Source organism: Miscanthus floridulus, chromosome 17 (genome assembly GCF_019320115.1).
Source record: "Miscanthus floridulus cultivar M001 chromosome 17, ASM1932011v1, whole genome shotgun sequence".
Classification (NCBI taxonomy): Eukaryota; Viridiplantae; Streptophyta; class Magnoliopsida; order Poales; family Poaceae; genus Miscanthus; species Miscanthus floridulus.
In genome coordinates this window covers 107,796,528-107,820,725 of record NC_089596.1, presented here as the reverse complement: position 1 = coordinate 107,820,725, position 24,198 = coordinate 107,796,528, and the positions used below count along the sequence as shown (strand labels likewise).

Below are 24,198 nucleotides of genomic sequence, written 5' to 3'. Positions count from 1 at the left end.
ATCACCCCTGTTTCGGGCAGGAGTGATGCCGATGTCAGGGCCGCGTTGGCCGACCCGACGGTGTCTGTGGTGGCACCCACGCCCATGGAGGTTACCGAGCAGGCGGCTTCCTTCATGGCAGACGTGGTACAGCCGACCAAGGGCCGTATACCACCGGTGGAGGCGGTCGTGACTGCGCCAAGCCTGGACTAGCCGGGTACGGCCGTGGTAGCACACGAGGGCATAGTGCAATCCGCGCCACCATGGGCCCAGGTGGATCTGCCCGTGGCACTCGAAGTGGCCTAGATGGAGGAGGATCTAGTCGGAGGATCCTCGAGCGCGGCAGTGGTGCCGCATAGGGTCAGGAGGGAGCCGCCCCTAGCCCCTTTGTCGGGAGGAGACCGCTCCCCCACGTGGGGGGAGCCACCGCTCTAGTGGATGGCTGCTCAGGACCCGACGTTGGCCCTTTTCTCGCTCGATGATCATTCCGAGAGCATGGAGCGGGAGGGTCTTGACATCAGGATCTCAACCATGCTGAACACCCTGGACCAGGCCAGAGGAGCCCTCCGTGAGATTGTTATTCCTACTACTCAGGTATTTGCTGGGCTTTCTTCTTTCTATGCATGTTTTTGTGTTTTCGCTTTTTTGATACCAGACTTCTTCCTCTTCAGATTCTTGTTGCTCGTAGCCGGAAAAAGTCCCAATTTCTCCATGAGTAGAAGGCGGAGAGGGATTGCCTTTTCGAGGAGGCCCAGCTGCGAGCAGACATGGCCACCCAGCTTGCTACCGCCCAGGAGCAGGAGGCCTAGGCGCATCAGGACGTGGAGGAGGCCCATGGGATGTTCGAGGATCTGTCGGCGAGGTCTAAGCTAGATGGGGAGGAGATTGCCAGGCTCCAGAAAGAGCGAGACGAGCTGTTGCAGAGGAATGCCGTGGTCAATGAGAAGGCCGGCGAAGTCCTGAAGGAGTTGGAGATGGAGCAGGAACTTCAGTGGGAGGCCAAGAGTAGGGCCACGACCCTCCAGCAGAAGGTGGACGAGGATGTCGCGGTGGTCCGCTCTCTCTGGGCGGAGCTCGGTGACACGGTGAACCGAAGGTTGAGAGCTGAGAACGTCTCCACCAAGCTAGAAAAAGAGGCTGCCTATGCGCGAAGGGCCCTTCAGGTTGAGAGCGATGAGCATGATCTTCTACAAGCTACGGTCGGGGTGGACCTTAATACCCTGAATGTGATAGAGCCGGTGGAGACCAGCCCGCTCGCGGCTCGTGTCGTAGGTATCATGGCTCGGGTGGGCCAGCTTGAGGAGAGTGCCTTTCACGCCGGGATTACCTAGGCCTTCACCGTCGCCCATGCCCATTACGAGAAGGAAATAAACCTGAAGGTGATGAGCGAAGGCTTCCCGTCCACCTACAAGGATGAAGAGCTAGAGGAAATGGAGAACATGGTTGCTCCCCTTGCAAAGAACCTGGCAGACAATCTGAAAGAGATGGTTCTCCCTTCGCGGGAGTAATTAGTCGAACAATTTTGAGAACAACTTATGTGTAATATGTGGACAAGTGTCGGTATTTTTTGAGTCTAGACGCTTTTCGTGATTTCGCGTCGTAATTTCGTTTTGTTTGATTTTTTACGATCTTACCAATCTGTTCCCCTGAATTATGCCGCTGGTTATAATGGGAGGAGATTGTTCCGAAAGAAAGAAAGGAGGTAGCCGTACCTTAACCAGCCCCCGAGTAAGGTCCGACCCCCTGCATTTGCTGGGGTCGGGGGTTACTAGAGATCGGAACTGTGGTTTTGGTGATAGGGTTGACGAAGTCCATGGATGTCATCGCAATATTCCCCACCCTGTCTTCCAACAGAAATCCCCAACTAGGGACTCTATGGGCTCAGCAAGGTGGGGCATTCGAACCTGTGTCCCTGTATTGTTTGGCTCGAGCCCCCAAGCCTTGTTAGGGTCTAATAGGGATCGGCCATTATTTGCGTGTTACCCCATCCTCGGTTTTCACAATCGGAGGGGCTGAGTGAACGACACTTGCCTCGACGGCTTGAGTGTCGCGCTCAACGAGCTCACTAACGGGTGCGTTCGTGTGGAATCCAGGTCCATCATTTGTTGATGGGGTCGGTAGAGCCCTCTGGTGGCACTCCACAACTTCTTAACCCGCCTCCCGGCAGATGCCTGAGTCGTTCGATAAGCTCAGGGGGCCCGATGGCCTCTCCTCGATGGAGATTCTGTGGGTTTGGCTCGGGGTTAGAATCGAACAAGAGAAGGTCGAGACGTCCCTATCCGCTTCTGAGCGGGGTTAGGTAGGGCCACTAGGGCTTGTCTCGGTTATCTCTCCCTAGCTCTATTCGGCATGAGGTGGCCTCAAGCCCTTCGTGGGCCGACCTTCGAACCTCAGCCTATGGTCGCCTATGTCAAATGAGGCGACGGCCGTTTCATGATGCGACACGAAGCGTTAGGATGTTTTGCCTACGTATAATATAATCGAAACAAAGGCGGGGTCGGCAACATTACCTTGGCGGTATGAGTGATGAAAGGCTCTTGCCAAATGTGTCCATGCGGGATTCGGACCCTGATGTTTGTGATGAGGTTGGAGTAACCTGCATAAGAATTGCTATTCTTTGTTTTTCGTGTCTCGGTGGCGATCCGAGCCATTTAATTAACTTAGGGAACCTGATAGCTTCTCCTTTGGGAGAGACTCTATAGGCGGACCCCTCCAAACCCTTCTTGAGAAGGCAGACGTTGAAGTCAGAGACGCGAGGGGTGTTTGAGCATGGTTTTTCTAGTGAACAAAAACACCGTAGCCACTGAGGCATAGGGTCTGCCAGTTCGTCTAGTTTTACTCAAAGTTCTATGCCCGTATTCCATACTCCTAGTTTCAAGCGTACGGAGGGGTTGGGTGAAGAGGATGTCTAGACTGGTAGTCATCCTCGGCAGCCCCCGAGTGATGTTCGTGTCCCCGCCGTTTGACGGGGTCGGAAACTCGTGAATGAATTTTAACGCATAAAGTAAGAAAGCTGAGAGGCTTATCTTTCTTTGGACGTTCGTTCGTCATGTCTTCTGGGCCGAACGGCCGGCCCAGGAGCTCCGAAAGGTCCTGTCATCGGATCGTCCGTGGTCCTGCATGGGGAGGTGAAGGGCTGTCTGCCTATGTGGGTGCCTTAATTGCCATGTCCGGAGTGGGTCAGTAGCGGGCCATACCCAGGCAGTGCTTAGTTTGACCAAAGAGGGATGCCTCATCGATCGGGGTGCGTCCCGTCAGTTTCAGCGCGTCCCCTTAGATTTTAATCAGCATTGATTCCATATTTAAAGAGGGGAAGGGAGAGGGTTTTTTGTCCAACCTTTCGCCTTTCCTTAGCTACCACGCCTCCTCTTTAAATAGGGGAAGGGAGAGGAGTTCTCATCCCACCTCCTCTTCTGCCTCCGAGCCGCTATCTCTCCTTCTTCTTCCTTTCTGCCGAACGCGTCCGTGCGTTGCGGCAATTCCTGAGTGAGGAAGAGTAATGCTAGAGAGAGAGAGAGAGAGAGAGAACTCACAAATTTGCTCACAAGTCTGGCGCGTGATGTCGAGCCGGAGGTCATCCAACATAGATGAGATGGTGCGTACTGCCCTTGCTAAGGAGTCACTGCTGTCGAAGGAGAAGAGGCACCGGTGGGCGTCGTACGTCGTCGACTGCGCCGTCGTCCGCTGTGCTCCTCCTTTGGCGGGAGGCGTTTCCTGCCCATACGCCATTGTCAGGGTTATGGCTGGGGATGATGGCATAGTCCCCAGATGCCCTGGTGGTGGCATCATTGTCGAGGTTGCGGCTGACGACGATGGCGTAGTCCCCGGACGCTCCGGCGGAGACGTCGCAGATGGTGGCGCCTTCAAGGATCTAGCGAAGCGATGGGATATCAGGATGTCACCGATGGAGAGCGTGGCACAGCGACCGCAGTAGATGAGCTGGCCCGTGTACATGCCCTGGGCGTTGCCGATGGAGAGCGTGGCGCAGCGACTGCAATAGACGAGCTGGCCCGTGTACATGCCCTGGGCGTCGCCGATGGAGAGCGTGGTGCGGCGACCGCAGTAGTACTTGTAGTAGAGCTAAGCAGAGACTGTAATGAAATAACTTTGTGGGGAAGCCCCCGAGCAAACAGTTCTCTGAATTTATAAGTATATTGTTCCTTTTTGTAATGAAATCGCTTTGTAAGTGACGAATTTGTGCAAAAAAGGAACAAAATTACATCCTTTGCTTGTGGCAAGCAATTTTTATCTTCTCTCCTTTCTGTAGGAATGATTTTAGTGCTTTCTGACCCTTCTCATGGTCTAAGTCATAAGAAGCTAGGAACGTGGGCGAACTAATTCTGATTGAACTGGTGAGCAAAGAGGTTGCAGCCGCTAGGGCGTGGGTGTCTCGCAGTCCTACCAGTTGTATTCAGAATTGGTTCCAAAGATCTTAGCCCTTGGGACTCGTTTATGAGGCGCATGGAAAACTTAGAGAATGTTTGTAAGTATAACACAGGAATTTTTCACAAGCATAATACTTGTATTACATATGTCATATGTTATGATCTCATGCTAGCCCCCGAGTGAGGTCTGACCCCTCGCTATTTGCAGGGGTCGGAAGTCACTAAGGATCGGGGTATGATTATGAAAAAAACTGATAAGGAAGAGTGTATGCTTATTTTAAGGATAAAAGCGACGTAGCTGCTCAATGTTCCAGGCGTTGGTGAAGACCTCGCCTATGATGGTTTTCAACCAGTAGGCGCCTGGGCAAAGTATTTCTGCGATGACGTAGGGCCCTTCCTAGGGCGGGGAGAGTTTGTGGCGGCCCTTGTTGCTCTACACAAGACGGAGGATGAGGTCTCCGACGTTGAAGGCAAGACCCCACACCCGTCGGCTATGGTACCACCGCAATGCTTGTTGGTACTTAGCTGAACAGAGGAGGGCGATGTCGCGGGCTTCATCCAGCTAGTCCATGGCGTCTTGGTGAGATGCCTTGGCTTCCTGTTCGTCATATGCTCTGATTCTTGGTGCTCCGTAGTCGAGGTCTATTGGGAGAATGGCCTCAGAACCATAGACCATGAAGAAAAGTGTGTAGCCGGTGGCCCGGCTAGGAGTTGTCCTTAGGCTCCAGAGCACAGTCGGGAGCTCAGCGAGCCAACACGCGCCGAACTTGTTCAACCGGTTGAAAATTCTAGGTTTAAGGCCTTGAAGAAGCATGCCGTTTGTGCGCTCGACCTGCCTGTTTGTCCGGGGTTGCGCGACGGCTGCCCAATCGATTCGGATGTGTTGTTCATCACAGAATCGAACGAATTTCCTACCGGTGAACTGCGTGCCGTTGTTCGTGATGATGGAGTTCGGTACTCCAAAGCGATGGATGATGTCGAGAAAGAATAACATAGCTTGCTCGAATTTGATTGTGGATATTGGTCGAGCTTTAATCCATTTTGTAAACTTGTCTATGGTGACAAGCAGGTGGGTAAAGCCCCCGGGCGCCTTTTTGAGTGGCCCAACCAGGTCGAGCCCCCAGACCGCGAAGGGCCACGTGATGGGGATCATCTGGAGAGCCTGGGCCGGGAGGTGTGTTTGTCGAGCGTAGTATCGGCACCCTTCGTAGGTGCGTACAATTTGCTCGGCATCGGCTACTACGGTGGGCCAGTAGAAACCTTGTCGGAATGCATTCCCAACCAAGGTTCTTGGTGCGGCATGATGACCGCATGCTCTACCGTGGATGTCACCTAGTAGAAGTTTTCCCTGTTCGCCAGGGATACAGAGTTGCAGAATTCCGATGTGACTTCGTTTGTAGAGTTTGCCCTCTACAAGAATGAAGGACTTGGCGCGTCGTGCGAGCCGTCGGGCTTCCGTCTTGTCAGTCGGTAGTACATCATGGAGGAGATTGTCGAGGTAAAGCGTTCTCCAGTCATCAGGAGGATCGGACTCCACTGCTGGGTCCTCTTCAAGCTCCATGACCTCGGGGTCGGGCAGAGCAGTTGGCAGATTAGCCCCAGGGGTCGAAGTAGAAGGGCCATCGTTGGCTTGTTCCGACCCCGCATAGCATACCGAGGGTTTGTGTTGATCACTGGCAAAGACGCTTGTTGGGACTGGCTCTCGGCTAGATGCTACTTTTGCGAGCGTGTCGGCCGCTTCGTTGAGGCGCCTGGGGATGTGATTGAGTTCGAGGCCATCGAATTTGTCCTCCAGACGTCGAACCTCTTGACAGTATGCCTTCATCTTGGTGTCGTGGTATCATGACTCTTTCATGACCTGGTTGACGACCAGCTGAGAGTCGCCCCTGACGTTGAGGCATCAGATGCCCAGCTCGATAGCGATTCGTAGGCCATTGATGAGCGCTTCATATTCTGTAGTATTGTTGGATGAGGGGAAATGAAGCCAAACCATGTACCTCATGTGGACCCTAAGGGGGGATACAAAGACTAGTCCTACCCTAGCACCCTTCTTCATCAGCGATCCATCGAAATACATTGTCCAGTACTCTTAATCGACGGCTGCTGGTGGCATCTAGACCTCAGTCCACTCCGCGATGAAGTCGGCTAGTGCCTGAGATTTGATCGCTGTTCGGGGGGCATAAGAAATGCCCTGATCCATCAGCTCGAGTGCCCACTTTGCGGTTCTTCCCGTAGCATCATGGCTACAAACGACCTCGCCGAGGGGGAACGACGTCACTACTGTCACGGGGTGTGACTCAAAGTAGTGGCGTAGCTCCCTTTTGGTGATGAGGACAGTGTAGAGAAGTTTCTGGACTTAGGAGTAGCGGGTTTTGGAGTCGGATAATACCTCGCTGATGAAATATATAGGGCGCTGCACCCTGAAGGCGTGCCCCTCTTCCTCTCGCTCTACTATTAAGGCGGAGCTAACCACTTGGGTGGTGGCTGATATATACAGTAGGAGAGATTCTCCATCGCATGGAGGAACTAGGACCGGCGGCTTAGTTAAAAATCGTTTAACCATGTCAAGCGCCTCCTGAGCCACAGCTGTCCACTCGAAGCGGTCAGTTTTCTTCAGGAGTCAATAAAGGGGGAGTCCTCGTTCGCTGAGGCGTGAAATGAATCGGCTGAGGGCGGCAAGGCACCCTGTGATCCGCTGAACCCCCTTTATGTTTTGGATTGGGCCCATCCTTGTGATGGCTGATATTTTCTTTGGGTTGGCTTCAATGCCACGCTCGGAGATGATGAAGCCGAGCAGCATGCCCCTCGGGACCCCGAAAACACATTTTTCGGGATTGAGTTTGATGCTGTTTGCCAGGAGTTTCGCAAATGTTCGTTCAAGGTCGGTGACAAGGTGGTCAGCTCGCTTGGATTTGACTATGATGTCGTCGACATAGGCCTCAACGGTTTGCCCGATGAGGTCTCCGAAGCAATTAAGCATACAGCGCTGGTACGTTGCCCCAGCATTCTTCAGACCGAACGGCATTGAAATGTAGCAAAACGATCCGAAGGGTGTGATAAAAGATGTCGCGAGTTGGTCGGATTCTTTCATCGCGATTTGATGGTAGCCGGAGTATGCATCAAGGAAGCAGAGGGTTTCGCACCCTAAGGTGGAATCGACTATTTGGTCTATTCGTGGTAAAGGAAACGGATCCTTTGGACACGCTTTGTTGAGGCCGGTATAATCGACACACATTCTCTATTTCCTGCTCTTTTTTTAGACAAGAACAGGATTTGCTAACCACTCTGGGTGGTATACTTCCTTAATGAATCCTGCGGCCAGTAGTTTGGCTATCTCCTCGCCGATGGCCCTGCGTTTCTCCTTGTCGAAGCGGCATAGGTGTTGTTTCACCGGCTTGGAGCCCGGGAGGATTTGGAGAGTATGCTCGGCGACCTCCCTTGGGATGCCTGGCATATCCGAGGGTTTCCACGCAAAGATGTCCTTGTTGGCGCGGAGGAAGTCGACGAGCGTGCTTTCCTATTTGGAGGAGAGCGCGGTCCCAATATGGACTTTTTTGCCCTCGGAGCTACTGGGATCCAAGAGGACGTCCCTGGAGCCTTCTGCCGATTCGAATGATCCAGATGACTTCTTTGCGTCGGGTGTCCCTTCAATGACCTCCTCCCTGAGGGTGGCGAGCTCTTCGGATGCGATGACTATGGATGCGTGTCCGCAGCATTCGACCTCGCACTCATAAGCGCGTTGGAAGGAGGTGTCGATGGTGATGACCCCACAGGGACCCGGCATCTTCAGCTTCAGGTACGTGTAATTGGGTACGGCCATGAACTTCACGTAGCATGGTCGCCCCAGGTTGGCGTGGAAAGTCCCCGAGAACCCCACTACATCGAAGGTGAGGGTCTTAGTCCGGTAATTGGACCGATCCCCAAAAGTGACGGGCAGGTCGATCTGCCCCAGTGGCACGGCTTGCCTTCCAGACACGATGCCATGGAAAGGTGCCCGGATGGGACGGAGGTGCGTTCGATCGACGCCCATCTCGTCGAGCGTCTTTGCATACATGATGTTGAGGCTGCTGCCCCCATCCATTAGTACCTTGGTGAGCCGCTTTGGACCGACGATCGGGTCGACGACAAGCGGATACCTTCCCGGGTGTGGGATGGCATCCGGATGGTCGGTCCGGTCGAAGGTTATGGCAGATTCCGACCACCAGAGAAAGGCTGGCGTGGCCGGTCCGGTGGTATAGACCTCACGACGTGCGACCTTCTAGCGGCGCCTAGAGTCATAGGCCGTTGATCCTCCAAAGATCATGAGGGCACCGGTCGGCGTTGGGAAGGTGTCATCCTCCTTCTCCTCCATGTCGTCAGTGGTGGGAATAGGCACCTTCTCCTACTCCCCTTTGTTAAGGCCTCTGGCCAAGTATTTGCGCATGAGGCCGCAATCCTTGTATAGATGCTTGGCCGGGAAGGCGTGGTTTGGGCATGGCCCCTTGAGCATTTTCTCAAAGTGGTTTGGAGTGCCTTCCACAGGCTTCCGGCCACCTTTGCGGTCGGCAGCGAACACGAGCGGGTTGTCGCGCCATTGCTTCTTATTTTTCTTTTTGGCAGGACGGTTGGAGGCGCCTTCGTCGGCATCCTTGTCCCACCTCATCTTTTCGTCGGAGCGATCAAAGATGGCTCCGACCGCCTTCTCTTCAGAGGCGTGACTGGTGGCGATGTCCAGGAGTTCCTTGGTAGTTTGCGGGCCCCTACGTCCTAACTTGTGGACCAGGGATTCGTAGGTTGTTCTGGATAGAAAGGCTCCTATCACGTCGGCGTTGGCGACGTTAGGGAGCTCGTTGCACTATCGAGAGAAGCGCCGAATGTACCCGCGAAGGGTTTCATCGGCCTTCTGGTGGTAGTTTTTAAGATCCCATGGGTTTCCAGGGCATTTGTACGTGCCCTAGAAGTTACCCACGAAGATCTTTGTCAGATCCGCCCAACTCTGAATAGCATTGGATGGTAGGTGCTCCAGCCATGCTCACGCCGAGTCGGCCAAGAACAGCGGGAGATTGCAAATAATGAAATTGTCATCACTCGCACCACCGGTCTGACATGCAAGCCGATAGTCCTCAAGCCAAAGCTCGGGATTTGTTTTGCCAGAATATTTAGGGATGTTGGTAGGCGGTCGATACCTTAGGGGGAACGCAGCGTTGAGGATGTGTCGGGCGAAGGCCTGAGGGCCTGGTAGGCTGGGGCTCGGGCTTCGGTCCTCGTTGCTATCGTAGCACCCACCATGTCGGGGATGATAGCCGCGTCGTGCTACTTCTCCATCATCGCCGTGGGCACGTCTCCGAGCGTCGATGATGCTACGTACATCGTGGCCATGGCCAAGGCGTTGATGTACTAGGACGACAGAGGGCTACCCGCCGGCTGATGGTGTTTGGTGTACGGATGCGTCCTTGGTGGGACGCACTGAGGGCGCACGCTGGCTAGTGTCGAGTTCGCGTCGTCAAAACAATGAACTTTCCGCCTGCTGCGCCGCTGCACGCTCGAGCAACGTGCGAATCTCCCGGTGAGCGCGGCGATCCACGGATGTCGCGGCCTCCGGAAGGCCATGCAGCAAGGCGGTTGCTGCAGCGATGTTCTGGCTGGCTCGGGCAAAGTGAGGAAGGGCCCCATCGTCGGTGAGGATCCTTTGATGTACGGTGCGGGCCGTGGTGCCCCCCCCATCTTTGTGGCATTCAATCTCGCGATTGATGTCCGCGTATTCCTGGACAAGCCCTTGCCCGGCCTCATCGATCTCTTGCTGACGGGCCCTCAGCTGCTCCATCCTTAGGCGAGATGGGGCTGTCATCTCTTCCCCGGATCTACTGTCAGGGTTGTTTGTAGGGGTGACCTCTTCCCTGGAGGTGCTTTCGATGTGACCTTTGGGGGTCTACGTCATGAAGCACTCCCGAGAAGGGTGGTGGCTCCCTCTACTGGAATCCGAGCTAGAGAACGATCCCAGCTCCTCGTTGAGGAGCTCGTAGAGGGTCTCCGTATCCCGCTCAATCGCCCCCACGAACTCAATGTCCGTGGGTGATTGAACCATACGTAGCGCCAGAAGGCAGCCAGCGGTCGCCGCAGCGTTGTGGAGACTGAACGGAAACGCTATCGGGGCGCTCTGTACGGACCCTTCCGAACACAGGGTGGCGTTGTGAGAGGCCTCCTTGGGTGACGGGACTCCCCGGGAGTTGCCCGGCGGGCCCTCAAGCCTGAGACGGCTGAGGTTGATGGAAGGGGAAGATGGGGCGGCTGAGTGAATCAGCGCCAGCTCTCCCCCTAGTGTGATGATGAAATCTAGGTCGTCGAAACGCACGTGTGCGCCCGGGGCCTAGGTGATTGCGTGGGTGGCCATCCGAGGCCTGTTTTGGAATGCGCAAGTCCCCTACCTGGCGCGCCAACTGTCGGTGTTTCGTACAAGCACCGGCAAGTAAATTTATAGTAATGCACGTTAGGCTCGGATGGTGTGCTAAAGGACACAAGATTTATACTAGTTTGGGCCGAATGTCCCTACGTCCAGTTTGCTGCTGCTCGTGTTATTAGCACCGTGAACGGTCTGTAGTAAGGGGTACAAACGATCGAAAGAGGGACTGGTCCCAAGTCTCTGATGGAAGGGTTGAAAGGTGGTCAAGAGCTTCGTAGCCGCTTGACTATGTGTATGAGTGCGTCGTATTGTTTGGTCTTCAGAGTCCATCCCCTAGATGGAGGAAGCGCATCCCCTTTTATAGAAGAAGGGGGTGGCTTTTACAAGGGCGAGGTTTTAGGATGTATACTCTACTTAGTCTTGTGGCTCACGTCTACCCAATCCTCCTCCTTCATTCTGATGAGTGCGAAGGAAGATAGGCGCCTACAATACTGTTGATGTCTCTGTAGAATGTCAGGTTGATTACAGAATGCTGCCCTACGCAGGGTGTGGGCTGTAGTACAGTGGCTTTGACTTATTGGCTTCTCCCAGCCTTGCTCCGCATGCCTTCTGGTTCCCATGAGTCTTTGTCGGAGGGACGATGGGTCGGGGTCCGGAGCGACGACGTGGTCAAGGCCTTCTGACTTGGCGGACCTGAGGGGTCGAGAAGCGGGTGCCGCTCCCTTGGGTCCATAGCGTGATGATGAAATGTTCGTCGTGCGTGGAGATATTAAGTCCTTTTCTGGAGCATAGCGGTTGTCGTGTATCTTCGTCGGGTTGCGTGTCCCAGGGCTGAAGGCGGCGCCTACAACTCTACAGGGTGAGGAGCACGCTCCTGTACAACCTTTCAGGCTCTGCGGCGCCCGAAAGGGTCTAAAGCACCTGTCATGTCATCCCCTGGCAGTACTTTTCCTGCCAGGGCGCAGGGTATGGTCCTTGGAGCCATGGTTGACCCGAACGTCTTGTCTTGCCCTGTACTTATCATCTTGAGGGAATGGGGAGAAGTTGTCAGGGAGGATGAATCCAATCTTTAGATATGGAGCAGGGTGAGACTCGTTCCTTGCCGTCAGGCGAAACGGAGACCAATTCCTATCTCTTGGGTGAGACCGACCTCGCCCCTCCGGGGTCGGGCAAGGCGGAATCTATCCCTCAGCCCTCGGGCGAGACCGAGCCCGCCCTCAAGGCGTCGGGCGAGACGGAATTTATCCCTTGGTCCTCGGGCGAGACCGAGCCTGTCCCAATGGCGTCGGACGAGACGGAGATTAACCTTGAGCCCTCGGGCGAGACCGAGCCTGTCCCAATGGCGTTGGGCGAGGCGGAACCAAACTCCTGTCACTCGAACAAGGGATGAAATGGCGCCCTTATGCGTCCAGAAGTTTTTTTACGTTCGGTGGTTATTGGTTCCATCTTCTGGGGCACCCCGGTATTAGGTCTCCGACACAAGCATATGCCAAGATGCTAGTCTAAGATGTTGTCCTAGATGCTAGTCCTAGATGTTGTCCTAGATGTTGTCCTAGATGCTAGTCCTAGATGCTAAGATGCTATCCTCCAGTCAAGGATATTGTCCTTGATGGACAGCAAGACCACCATGCTGCTGCAACCCCGACCTACACAGAGACTTATCCATCAAATTCTTCCTAGCTACCTATCCAATCCTCTCTAGCTTCTGGCCATGAAAAGGACAGGAAGAAACACTAGTAGCTTGCATCTTTAATTAATATTAATAACTATATAACTATAGACACACAAATATATCTTTATATATTTATATATAATGCAAATATATCATATATGTGCATGCAGTGCAGGGGTTCTTTAGTTAGGTTGGGTCACTACTACCTGGTCTACCACCGAGATCCATCACTTGCTCATGATTGTGTTGTGCTGCTTGCGACGCAACTTGGAGCGATGGAGGCTTAGATTCTCCTCTCCTCTCGTTGCAAGCTATACGCAGTTGTTGAATGAGACGGATGCATTATTGAAATGGTACGTACGTTACATACGGGATGGATGGTGCGTGTCTGACTTTTGCATTGCATGCATGCCAGTTGCCAGGCAGTAAGCAATGCAAATGCAAGAGACTTGTTGCACTGATTCACGCGCAGCTTTTTATTTGTGCTATATATAAGCAAAGCCAAATTAAAGCTGGTTCTTTATTATCCGAATATATACCGTACGCCATCGATTCAAAGGCAAGGAGCGAGGAGAGGAGGGATCGGACATCCCTGATAAAGAGCAAAGAGCATGCAATGCAAAGCCAACTAGCAGCTGTAAAGTGCCCGGCGACGACGACGACGAGCCAGTTGCTGCATGATATGCATGCTGCTAGCTAGCTGCAACCTCTCGCCATCGACCCGTGCATGTCCATGTCATGTCATATATAGCAGATGACGATGCCCTCGCGCAACAGCACGCACGAGCACGACCAATTGATGAAAAAGTACTACGTACTGCCTCTGTCCGGCGATGCTAGCTTAGCTTTATGTAGGGGCCAGGTGATGTACGTTTCGGTTTTGTAAGTCAAAATGTTTTATATCTGACTAATTCAATTTATAGAATAGATTATAAGCATTTAGGTAATGATTTTTATAACACTAAATATTATTTTTTGTGAGAAAAAGAGAGGCTATAATATTACTCAATCTTGAGCAATAATTTGCTTGATACAAACCGCCACACCCTATTTGATCTAAGCGCCAGCTGCGCGAGCTCATGGGCAGCACAATTTCCCTCTCTTCTCGTGTGGACTATTTTCCATTTAGAAATTTGGCTCGAAACCTGTTTAGCCTCCTCTGTTATGAACCGTAATGGTCCACGATCTCTTTCCCGCGACTTGATCATAGCACAGACCTAATTTTACAACACTAAATAGATTTGCCACAAAAAATTATTGCATGATAAATTTAATTTGATGGTATTTATTTGGTATAATAAATATTGGTGTTCTCTTATTAACTCATATAGTCTAACTTCGATTGTTTTGTTATTTAAGATAAAACTAGAATGTCATGTCATTTATTTTTTGTGAATCACGATAGAGACATCATTCGTATATGCATTCACACACACTACTAGCACTCTTGCGTGACGGGAAGGAGGTTTTCTTGTTTTGCGGCCTGTCGTGGCGTCAGGCGTCCCCGTCAACCAATTCAAGGAACATATGCAAGCATAAGCATACATACATCATGTAAATACAGACAACAACACACCTAGTATCTTAAAATGTGCTTTGCTAGCTGGCTTGTTGTTGCATGCATGCATAAACACACGGCCAGCTAGGCGCCCAGGCCGGCGAGAGAAAGAGAGAGCCATCGATCGATCGAGACAGCGATGTAGTATCATGTACTCCGTACTCCTATACTCCGTATGTGCTTATTAGCTAGCGCGACGCGGAGAGGACGTGCAGTAGTGCTCCATCCTATCATCAGTCTCGGATGATTATGATATGATAGAGACCTCTCACTCGTGTGCCATGCATCGTCCCTACACTGTAGATGCATCATGCATGCATGGTTGACCTTCCGCCGCAGCGCGTATCATATGCATATTCTAGTAACGTCTACATCCCGCAGCAGAGGCCAATCAAAGTCGTCGCGCATCACACTAAATTACTTATATATACCTCGTGACTAAGAAAAATGATTAAAGTCTAAAATATATAATTCTGAAGCCTTAATTTATATTGTTACAACGGTACTACAAGTAGACACTATTGCCTATCACCACCGCTTCCTAACCTGGGATTGGCCCTGTTCGCTTGAGGTTTTCCTCTCACAACAGATCAACGCACAGTATTTTTTAGCCTGGCTTTTCAACGAACCAACACTATCAAATCAATGCTACAATCCATCGGTCACTGCTGGGTCGAACCACCAATATTAGCATTAGGATCACTACTTGGTCCAACCTATACATAGTGTGGGGATCACTGTTGGTTCACTGGCTTCAACTGGTAGCGACCTTCATTTTTTTTCTTCTATTCTTCTACTTTGTCATTACACTTAAATAGAGACTTCTACATACTATTTTACATTTGATATTATGAATGCATCATGTATATCTCACAATATTCGATAACGAATACATCTAAGTAGAAAACCATAAAGACATATATTTTTAATAGGTAGAGATGAAGTCATTACAACCAAAGTCTCATTACTATAAAAAAAAAGTGGATCACACCCACTATTTCTGGTTATTACGTACCATGACATAGTCCGTGCAGTGAACATCTCTGATTGTGTAACCGAGCACATTGTTTGTAGTACAATAATGCATGAATTAGTGCACTTTTTGCTTCACAAGTCGGAGCACATGTTCTACCAAAGATGGAACAAATGAATGCATTGTAAATGGGCTAGCATCCAAAGCAAAATACAAATGACCCTACAATCAGGTGGGCCTTGAACCTGCATGGTACTAGCGGTAAGCGAGCTGCTCCATGGCTTAACTTACAATGGTATCAAAAAGTGGTTTAATTTATTACCACAAGCTAGGTCCCAAAGTCCAAGTGTGTGGATCTCTCGTATCAATGAGCCTCATATTTTGGAGAACCCCACGATGTAATGACAGATGTCCCTAGCTAGTCTGGAGAGTTTCGAAGAAGCTTAGCATGAGGACATGCACTAAGCTTAGCATGAGGACATGCACTACTGGAAACTGTACTTTGCCGAGTGCCTGATACTTTGTCGAGTGCAAAATATCGTAGCACTCGGCAAAGCAATATTTTATCGAGTGTAGCACTCGGTAAAATTTTGCACTCGGCAAAGTCAGGCACTCGATAAATTTGGACTTTGTCGAGTGCCTGGCATTCGGCAAATTTGGACTTTGTCGAATGCTTGGTACTCGGCAAAGTTAGGCGCTCGGTAAAATTTAGCCGGACCGTGACGGCGGCCACCTACCGTCAGATTTTGCCGAGTGCCAGCCATCAGGCACTCGGCAAAATTTGTTTTTATTTTTTTAAAAAAAAACTTTGTCGAGTGCCAAAGATGGCACTCGGCAAAATTTTTTTTATTTTCTGAAAACAAATTTTGCCGAGTGCCTCCTGGGCCCGGCACTCGGCAAAGACATTTTTACCAAGTGCTCCCCATGGCACTCGGCAAAAAATATATATATTTTTTATTTTGGACCTAAATTTTTTTGTGTAGCCTTATGACAGTATTTAAAACTCTACTCTAAAATTTGGTGAAATTTTGACTTTTTTAGGTATATTTCATTAATTTATTTCGTTTCGTTGATTTTTTTAGCGTATTTCAAATTTGAACTGCAGGTCCATGGAATAATGGAATTTGGTCATCCAAAAATTGATATTCATGATATTTAGCGTATGTTGAGGCCGTATCCAGGGAGTCACTTGAAATCTCGAGCATCTCGTTGACGTAACATGTCGAGTTAGTTGCGGGAAAAGTGAATTTAAATTATATAAAATCCAAACGAAGTCTGAAAATCACAAAACTTATGGAGGCGTCGTGTTATCGCATGTGGAGGCTGTGGTAAAAAATTGATAAGATTTCGAGCAAGTAGTGACGTCGGATGCCAAAAACCAAACATCTCCACATGTGATCACATGTGGAGATGTTTGGCTTTTAGGCATCCGACGTCACAACTTGCTTCAAACTTTCTCAATTTTTTACCACGGCCTCCACATGCGATAACAAGACACCTCGACAAGTTTTGTGATTTTCGGACTTCGTTTGGATTTTATATAATTTAAATACACTTTTACCGCAAGTACATCGCCATGTTACGACAACAAGATGCTCGTAATTTCATGCGAGTTCCTGGATACGGCCTCAACATACGCCAAACATCATGAATACTATTTTTTGAATGACCAAATTTCATTATTTCATGTAAATGCAGTTCAAATTTGAAATAGTCGAAAAAATTCAACGAAACAAAAATAATTAAGGAAATATAGTAAAAAAATTCAAAATTGTCCCAAATTTTGAAATGGAGTTTCAATTACTGTAGCAAGGCCCAGGAAAAAATGGGGAGAAAATTTTTTTTTTTTAATTTGCCGAGTGCCAACCTTGACACTCGGCAAAGACTGTCTTTGCCGAGCGCCAGGTCACAGGGCGCTCGGCAAAGGATTTTTAAAAAAAAATTGCAAAAACGGTTAAAAAGTCTTTGCCGAGGGCCTAACGGTGATGCCCTCAGCAAAGATTGACGGTAGAAGACGGACATCGTGTCAGACGGTGTTGCCGAGGGCCGGCCCTTTGCCGAGGGTTTAGCCCTCGGCAAATAATTATTGTTGCCATGTGCTTGTCTTTCCCGAGGGTCTAGCCCTCGGCAAAGAGTCTTTGCCGAGGGCTGTTCTTTGCCGAGGGTCAGGCCCTCGGCAAAGACTCTTTGCCGAGTGCCCGATTATTTGCCCTCGGCAAAGGGACAGGCCCTCGGCAAAGATGCTCTGTCCGGTAGTGGAGGCCAGGACGTGAAAATGCTCCTTCATCTCAGATAAGTTTGCCCAGATTGTTCCCTAACTCTGCACCTACACCTCTTCAGACGGTAATATTCTTTCATGAAATTAATGTATTTGAACTAGTAGTACTTAGGAATGTTATTTGTATCTGACAAGTTAAACACTTTTCTTATATGTATTTCAAGGGCACCATGGAGAACAATTCTGTGAACGCAACATTACATCAAATGGGTGGAAGTCGTTCATCGGAACATGTTGGCCAACAATCTCCAACAAGAATCTATCAACAGGTAATATTTTCACCATTCAGCTTGAAACTTCGCCTAGAAAATGTGTTGAATGGATCCCTATGAACTGTCATAAACCTCTGAGACCTTTGACCACTTTTTTTCAAAGGACACTATAGATAACAGCTCGTCAAATGACTGGGAATGCATTTGAGCACCTTACTGGACAAGCACTTCGTGACACTTATCGGCACCAGGTGATAATCTCTTATAGTTTTTTTTTGAAAGCGTGCTTAGCACGTGCTTCATTAAGGGAAGTGGGAATCAATGTACACAACCCGAAGGTCCGGTTGGCGAGTTGCCATAGGCGCGACGGGTAGAACACATACAAAGATCACCAGCTCGAACGGTGGAGCAGCAAGGTCGTAGTGCTGGCTAGACTAATTGTGCGACAGAGAGCTAGGGGAAGCCCGCTAGGCAGCAGGCGTGAAGAGCGGCGCAAAGCTCTGGAAACCAGCCGCTATCCAGTCGTTGGCTTCGTGACGGATAAGAGATACGAGCTCGGTCGGTGTCTTGCAGGAGGAGTCGAAGGTCCTTCTATTGCGTTCCTTCCAAACCTCCCAAAAAACAAGCAGCACCAAGGAGTCGAATCCCCGCCGGAAGGACTCGGGACCCGCATCCGTTCCTGCTGCCACCAGTCGAGTAGAACGGACTCGTCGCTCGGGCAAAGATGCTGGAACCCGACACGTGCGAGGAGACGGTGCCAGATCTCTCGGGTGAAAACGCAGGACGCCAGCAGGTGGTCAGTGGCCTCCGTGCGTTGGGCACAGAGCACGCAGTCGGCGCTTTGTTGTAGTCCGTGGCGCATGCGTCGCTCCGCGGTCCAGAGGCGGCCAAGGAGGACTATCCAAAAGAAAAACTTCACCTTTGGTGGTGCGGAGGCGCGCCAAAGCTCTCTAGCGCCAGGCATCACGGTCCTCCCCAGGAAGAATTATCGATTCATATGTGTTTTTGTATAAGAAATTGCACTGATCATTGTTTCTTTTTGAAGAATCACATGGGAAATAACTCCGGGAGTGTAGGCTTACAGAGAATGGATGGGAGTACCTTCCGATATTTTTCCCAGTAGTCTACTCATAATGTTTCTGAGCAGGTAGTAATAATAAACAACTTATTATTTTGTCAACTCACATGAGTGCAAAATTACTGATCAACATAAAAAATCTAAGGAGTTTGCACTATGGTATTTCTTTTTGAAGGAATTGACGCCTAACAGCTCGAGAAATGTGGCCTTCAACAGAATGGGTGGAAGTTCAATTGGAAACCAAGAAACTAATGCAGCCAATGATCACAACAGCCACATGAGAGACAGGGATGCCACTCTTGACCCACAAGTTATGTATAAAAGCAATGCTGTTCTTTTCACGGTTTGCAAAAAAGGTTGCATCCAAACTAGAGACAGTGACGAAGTTGGTAGGCAAGTGTAATTCCTATTTAGTTTTGTTATGGTTGATTCACTCAACATATATTTTGTTCCTTCAAATCCAATAAGTATAACAACAGGCATCATATTTTGTGCCCTCCAGTGCACTAACGAGAACTCACTGGTTCTTACAGAATGGTTCATTTACATTATATGCCTCCAAATGACAAACTCAACTCAAGAGATCTTACAACAATCCTATTTTTTGTTTATGTACAGTGGGTCCAGCCTCTGTCAGCCACGTGGTTCCGTCTCCAGGTAGACCGATTGGGACTGACGGACGAGCGTGGCTCATGCCCCTGTTTTTATGCTCGACAACTAAAGCTTGTGTGTGTCAGGCTCTCCGGTGTCTGCATTTGTGATGTTGAACTTTGATGTTGAACAATCCTATTTTCTGTTTATGTACGGTGTTTTTTAAAAAATTACTTTGCCGAGTGCCCCTTCCCAGGCACTCGGCAAAGTATTTTTTTTTTAAAATTCAGAAATTCTTTGCCGAGTGCCTAAACAGGGGCACTCGGCAAAGAAATTATTTAAAAAAAATTAAAAAACTTTGTCGAGTGTCTGGGTAGGGGCACTCGGCAAAGTACTTTTTTTAAAAAAAATAAAAAAAAAAACTTTGTCGAGTGCCTGGGCAGGGCACTTGGCAAAGTACTTTTAAAAAAAATAAAAAAAAACTTTGCCGAGTGCCTGGGCATGGGCACTCGGCAAAGTAATTTAAAAAAATAATTTTTTTTGCCGAGTGCTGGGTCAGGCACTCGGCAAAATAACCGTTAATGGCCGGGGCCACAACAGTCGAAATATTTTGCCGAGTGCCGCCCCAAACACTCGGTAAATTTTTTTTATTTTACCGAGTGCCCCGATAAAAAGCACTCGGCAAAGACCCTTTTGTCGAGAAAAATTTTGCCGAGCGGACTTTACCGAGTGCTACACTCGGCAAAGCCTTTGCCGAGTGCAAAGGGCTCTTTGCAGAGTGTAAAAACACTCGGCAAAGCCGCGGCCTCTAGTAGTGATGAGGGAAAGAGTTTGTAGCTGCGGTTGCTTCTAGGAGCCAAGTCCTTCCTCTTGCCCCTCTCGGCCTCGGAAAAAGTCTACTTAACCCCTCCCCACCTATCAACCATGGTCTACTTCACCCCCAACTATAAAACCATCTATTTTACCCTCTGAACTTTTCAAAACCGTCTATTTTACTCCCCCGGACGGGTTTCGACGGTGGGTTTGCTACAGTAACTTTGGGTTGCTACAGTACCGGTAGTTTCACCTTTTTCTTTTTTTTTATTTTCGCTGAATCTTTGAAAAATCATAGTAAATCATAGAAAAATCATAAAATGGAAAATCCAATTTTGTTGGACTCCACATGAATAGATCTACATAGTTAACATATAATGTGGTATGTTTTAGTACAAAGGTTTTGCTGTACCTTTAGATTAATTGGAAAATCTAATTTTGTCTGTAATTAATTGGAATTTATCTATAACTAAGTTATACATGGTCCAATGAGTACGAAATTTTTACTATAGTTCAAGCATACAATAATTAGCCTACCATAAAAATTTCACCATAATTGGACCACATAAGCTGCAGCTATGAATTGTTCCAATTAATTACAGACAAAATTGGATTTTCCAATTAATCTAAAACTACAGCAAAAAATTTGTACTAAAGCATATCATATTATATATTCATTATGTAGATCTACTCATGTAAAGTCCAACAAAATTAGATTTTCCATTTTATAATTTTTCTGTGATTTACTATGATTTTTTAAAGATTCACCAGAAATAAATAAAAAAAAAAAGACAAAACCACCATCACTATAGCAAAACCACCGTTACTATAGCAAAACCACCGTCGAAAACCGCCTGGGGGGTAAAATAGACGGTTTTGAAAAGTTCAGGGGGTAAAATAGACGGTTTTATAGTTTGGGGGGAAGTAGACCATGGTTGATAGGTGGGGGTTAAGTAGACTTTTTCCTCTCGGCCTCTCCCCACATCAACTAAAGAGATCACGATGTTCGTGGATGAATTCAAGGAGGAGCTTCCATGTGAGTTCTCAAACCCTACTCCACCTTGTTGGTCGCTTTTCCACTCACTTCGGCCCCTTCACTACTGGAATCGCGCGATTTGCCTAGTGCCGCAGGCACTAGGTAAAGGCCCAGAAACACTAGGCAAACAGTTTGCCTAGTGTCACACTAGGCAAACAAGGGTCGACAGAGACGGACTAGGCAAAGAGTACTTTGCCGAGTGTCAAACCTCGGACACTCGGCAAAGTGTTTGCCTAGTGTCAAGGACACCACTCGGCAAAAGTATTCCACTAACGGTGGAAATCGTAACGGACGTTTTGCCTAGTGTCGGAGGTCTGACACTCGGCAAAGTATGCAAGGTTTGCCTAGTGCCAGGCGTCCGACACTAGGCAAATATGTCAAGCTTTGCCTAGTGTCAGGCCGCCTACACTAGGCAAAGCCTGTTCCCAGGTGTGCCACGTGTAACCCCTTTGCCTAGTGTTAGACCCTTGAAACTAGGCAAAGTAACCAGAAGCTGATTTTTTTTTTATTATTTCATTTGCGACACAAATATAAATCATATTCAAACACCACAAATATATCACGTGAATCATAAATAAGAACCACATGTTCACATATATCACATGTTCATACCAAAAGTCCAAATGTGCCACAAGTTCACAAGTTCATAAGTGCACAACCAAATTTCTTAACAAAGTTCACAACAAGCGTCTGATGTCTCGTACTCCTACCGTCTACCAACTGAACCATGGCAGCATCCTCCAGCCGGCTACAGAGTGCCGAGGCAGCGCCAGTGATCCTCCGTGAAGGCCGCGTCGCGGTGGCGGAACGCGGCCTCGGTAGACACGAGCTGCACGTCACGGTGGCGGAACGCGTCGCGGTGGCTTCTTCTTGGCAAGTCACAGACCTGATAGGCATAGGAGTCAACTATCAGAAAGGAGAACATGGTAGATCTATAGGCAGTAGGGACAAACATCTCTATAGCCACACTTCCTACAAAATACATGAAATCATCAAGAACTATCGATTTTTATACATGAAAATCTTGCTTCTTATGGGTTAAAAACATGTGCCACCTCGCACATTCTCACTACACATATACAAGTAACCAAAGTATAAAGTTCTGAACTGCAGATAAGCTGCAGGCTGTGCACCTCCACCCTACAGATACCACATTGACTATGTAGAGTCTGAACTTATAGAAGGATTTGAAATACAGTTGGTCAGCTTGCATTGGGGACAAGCAAGCAAGAACTAGTGGTTTTAGCAGAAGGATGCAATCCTCATTCACTTGCATCTTCTCTTACGAAGCAAGCTATGGATTTGAAGTTTACCGAAATTATCTAGACAGGCTTCAATTTTTCAACAGGAATTTTACATACATAGCTAAACTCAACTCGTGTTTTTTAAGCACCTCAATTTCACAGTAGTAGTGAAAGCTTCAATTTTTCAGCAGGAATTTTACATACTACATAGCTAAATAGTTTATTAGCATAGCCTACTTTGCATGCTCATGCCATTGATGCCAAGGAAGTTGACTACAGTTTTCAACTGGATTTTTATTTATAATATGTCAAATTTCAGACTAAGTATGGACAGCTATGCAGATGCCAAACTATTAAATACTGAGATATGCATCTTCAAGAAAGATGTGAGTGAATAAACAAATGATAGAAAGATGCCAAACAATCATTCATGTGCAGCTCTAAAATTTCAACCAAGATGGAAATCATTATTATAAAGTAAAGCATTAATACATCCCTGCTACATACTATGTCATCCAGTATACGGTCTGAGCCAGATGCAATGTCTGCAGTACAGCAAAAAATTCAGAGAGATAACTAACCAGCACAAAAAAAAAGAAGCAATTTCCTGGAGACTGTCAATGTTGTGCAGTCACATTTTACGCTGAAGGTTCCCAGTTATTGAAACTAACCTTCAGAAATAGCAATTCCACAAACGGAATTCCCAGTTAATAATATAGTGGCTGAATTTATGTGCTTCCTAATAAAGTCGAACACCTGCGATCTGCCAATGGGCCAATAGAAGTTTCTCTGTGAGGAAAACAAAAGGAATACATTGGTAATAACAATTTAAGAAAGAAATCTTCAGTCTCTAATTACACATAATGAAATGCTACTAGCTAAAAGAAATCTTCAGTCTCTAATAACTAACTACATATTGATTTCATCCCCAGCCGGCAAATAAGCAACCATCTTGTTAGTATTTATTTATCTTGGTATACAAGGCAGCACACAAACATTTGATTTGTCACATGTAATAAGAGTCACTGAAGACATTCTTAAAAATATGCACGCCAATAGAAAGTTCACTCTGTAGTACTTGAATGCAGTCTGCATTCAACATTCAGTCATCATTATCTAATTTTAGAATACTGAAACATCAACCAAGCCATCACTATCTGCTTGAGAATACTGGATTCACTACTTCTAGTAATTATGGGCAAAGAAACATGGATACTTACCCACCAGCGCCTGTACTTACGCCACTTCTCGGAATTCCATCAAACACTTGGGCTGCATCCTGTACGAACCTTCCTTCCTTGGTATTCATCTGAACCACCGGCACACCACCACCACAAAACACGAAATCAACAAGCGAACAACCAAATCAGGCATCTGTATGTGCGAAAGGTGGTGGGAGAGGACCGGATCTGAAGGAATGTGTACCTCGCCATCGCGCCATAAGGGTACCTCGGCCGCCGTTGGAGGGAGGAGCTCAACCCGTGCAGACCTAGACGGACCTCTGATGTTGGGGCAATGGTGGGACGCGACGGCCGGAGCAGTAGGGTCGCCGGGTTGGGTCGGGCAACGAACCACCTCCTCCCCCCTCCGCTTGTGCCTCGCCTACAGGATGCGTGGCGGCGACGTCCACAGATGTGGATCTGGGCAGCCACTAGTTGAGATGCGATGCGACGGTCCGACTTTGATTTGCTGCCGGTGAAGGCGACCTTGTGGGCGGCGGCGCGGCTAGGGACTGGGGAGGAGCCGTGATTCTATGAGGGCGGCGGTGCGCATGTGCGGTAGAACAGGGCCGGTGCGCCGGGTTTGGCCGTGCCGGGGGGCGCCGCCGCCGGAGGGGAGCCCGTGGGGACGGCCGCTGACACCGCCGCGGGGGGTGTGGCCGTGGGGACGGCCGGCGGTGGGGAGGCGAAACCCTAGGCTCCCTCGTGGGGACGGCCGTGGAGGTCGCGTCGAGAGGGAGAGGGAGCGAAGGGAAGAGAAAGAGAGGGCGACGGGCCGGG

The 24,198-nt window shown here is 48.9% G+C and overlaps 1 long non-coding RNA gene across 3 annotated transcripts; it reads right to left on the bottom strand.

The window, feature by feature from the left end:
- Window positions 1-21,548: 21,548 nt before the first annotated feature.
- Window positions 21,549-24,198, bottom strand: LOC136518527 (uncharacterized). Of its 3 annotated transcripts, none has more exons than XR_010774530.1 (4): window positions 23,624-24,198; window positions 23,419-23,507; window positions 22,780-22,987; window positions 21,549-21,840 (listed from the first exon to the last, which is right to left on the bottom strand). It is a non-coding gene; the product is annotated as an uncharacterized lncRNA (long non-coding RNA). The 3 variants fall into 3 exon arrangements; XR_010774529.1 differs by having other exon boundaries at window positions 22,780-22,961; XR_010774528.1 differs by having other exon boundaries at window positions 22,780-23,507.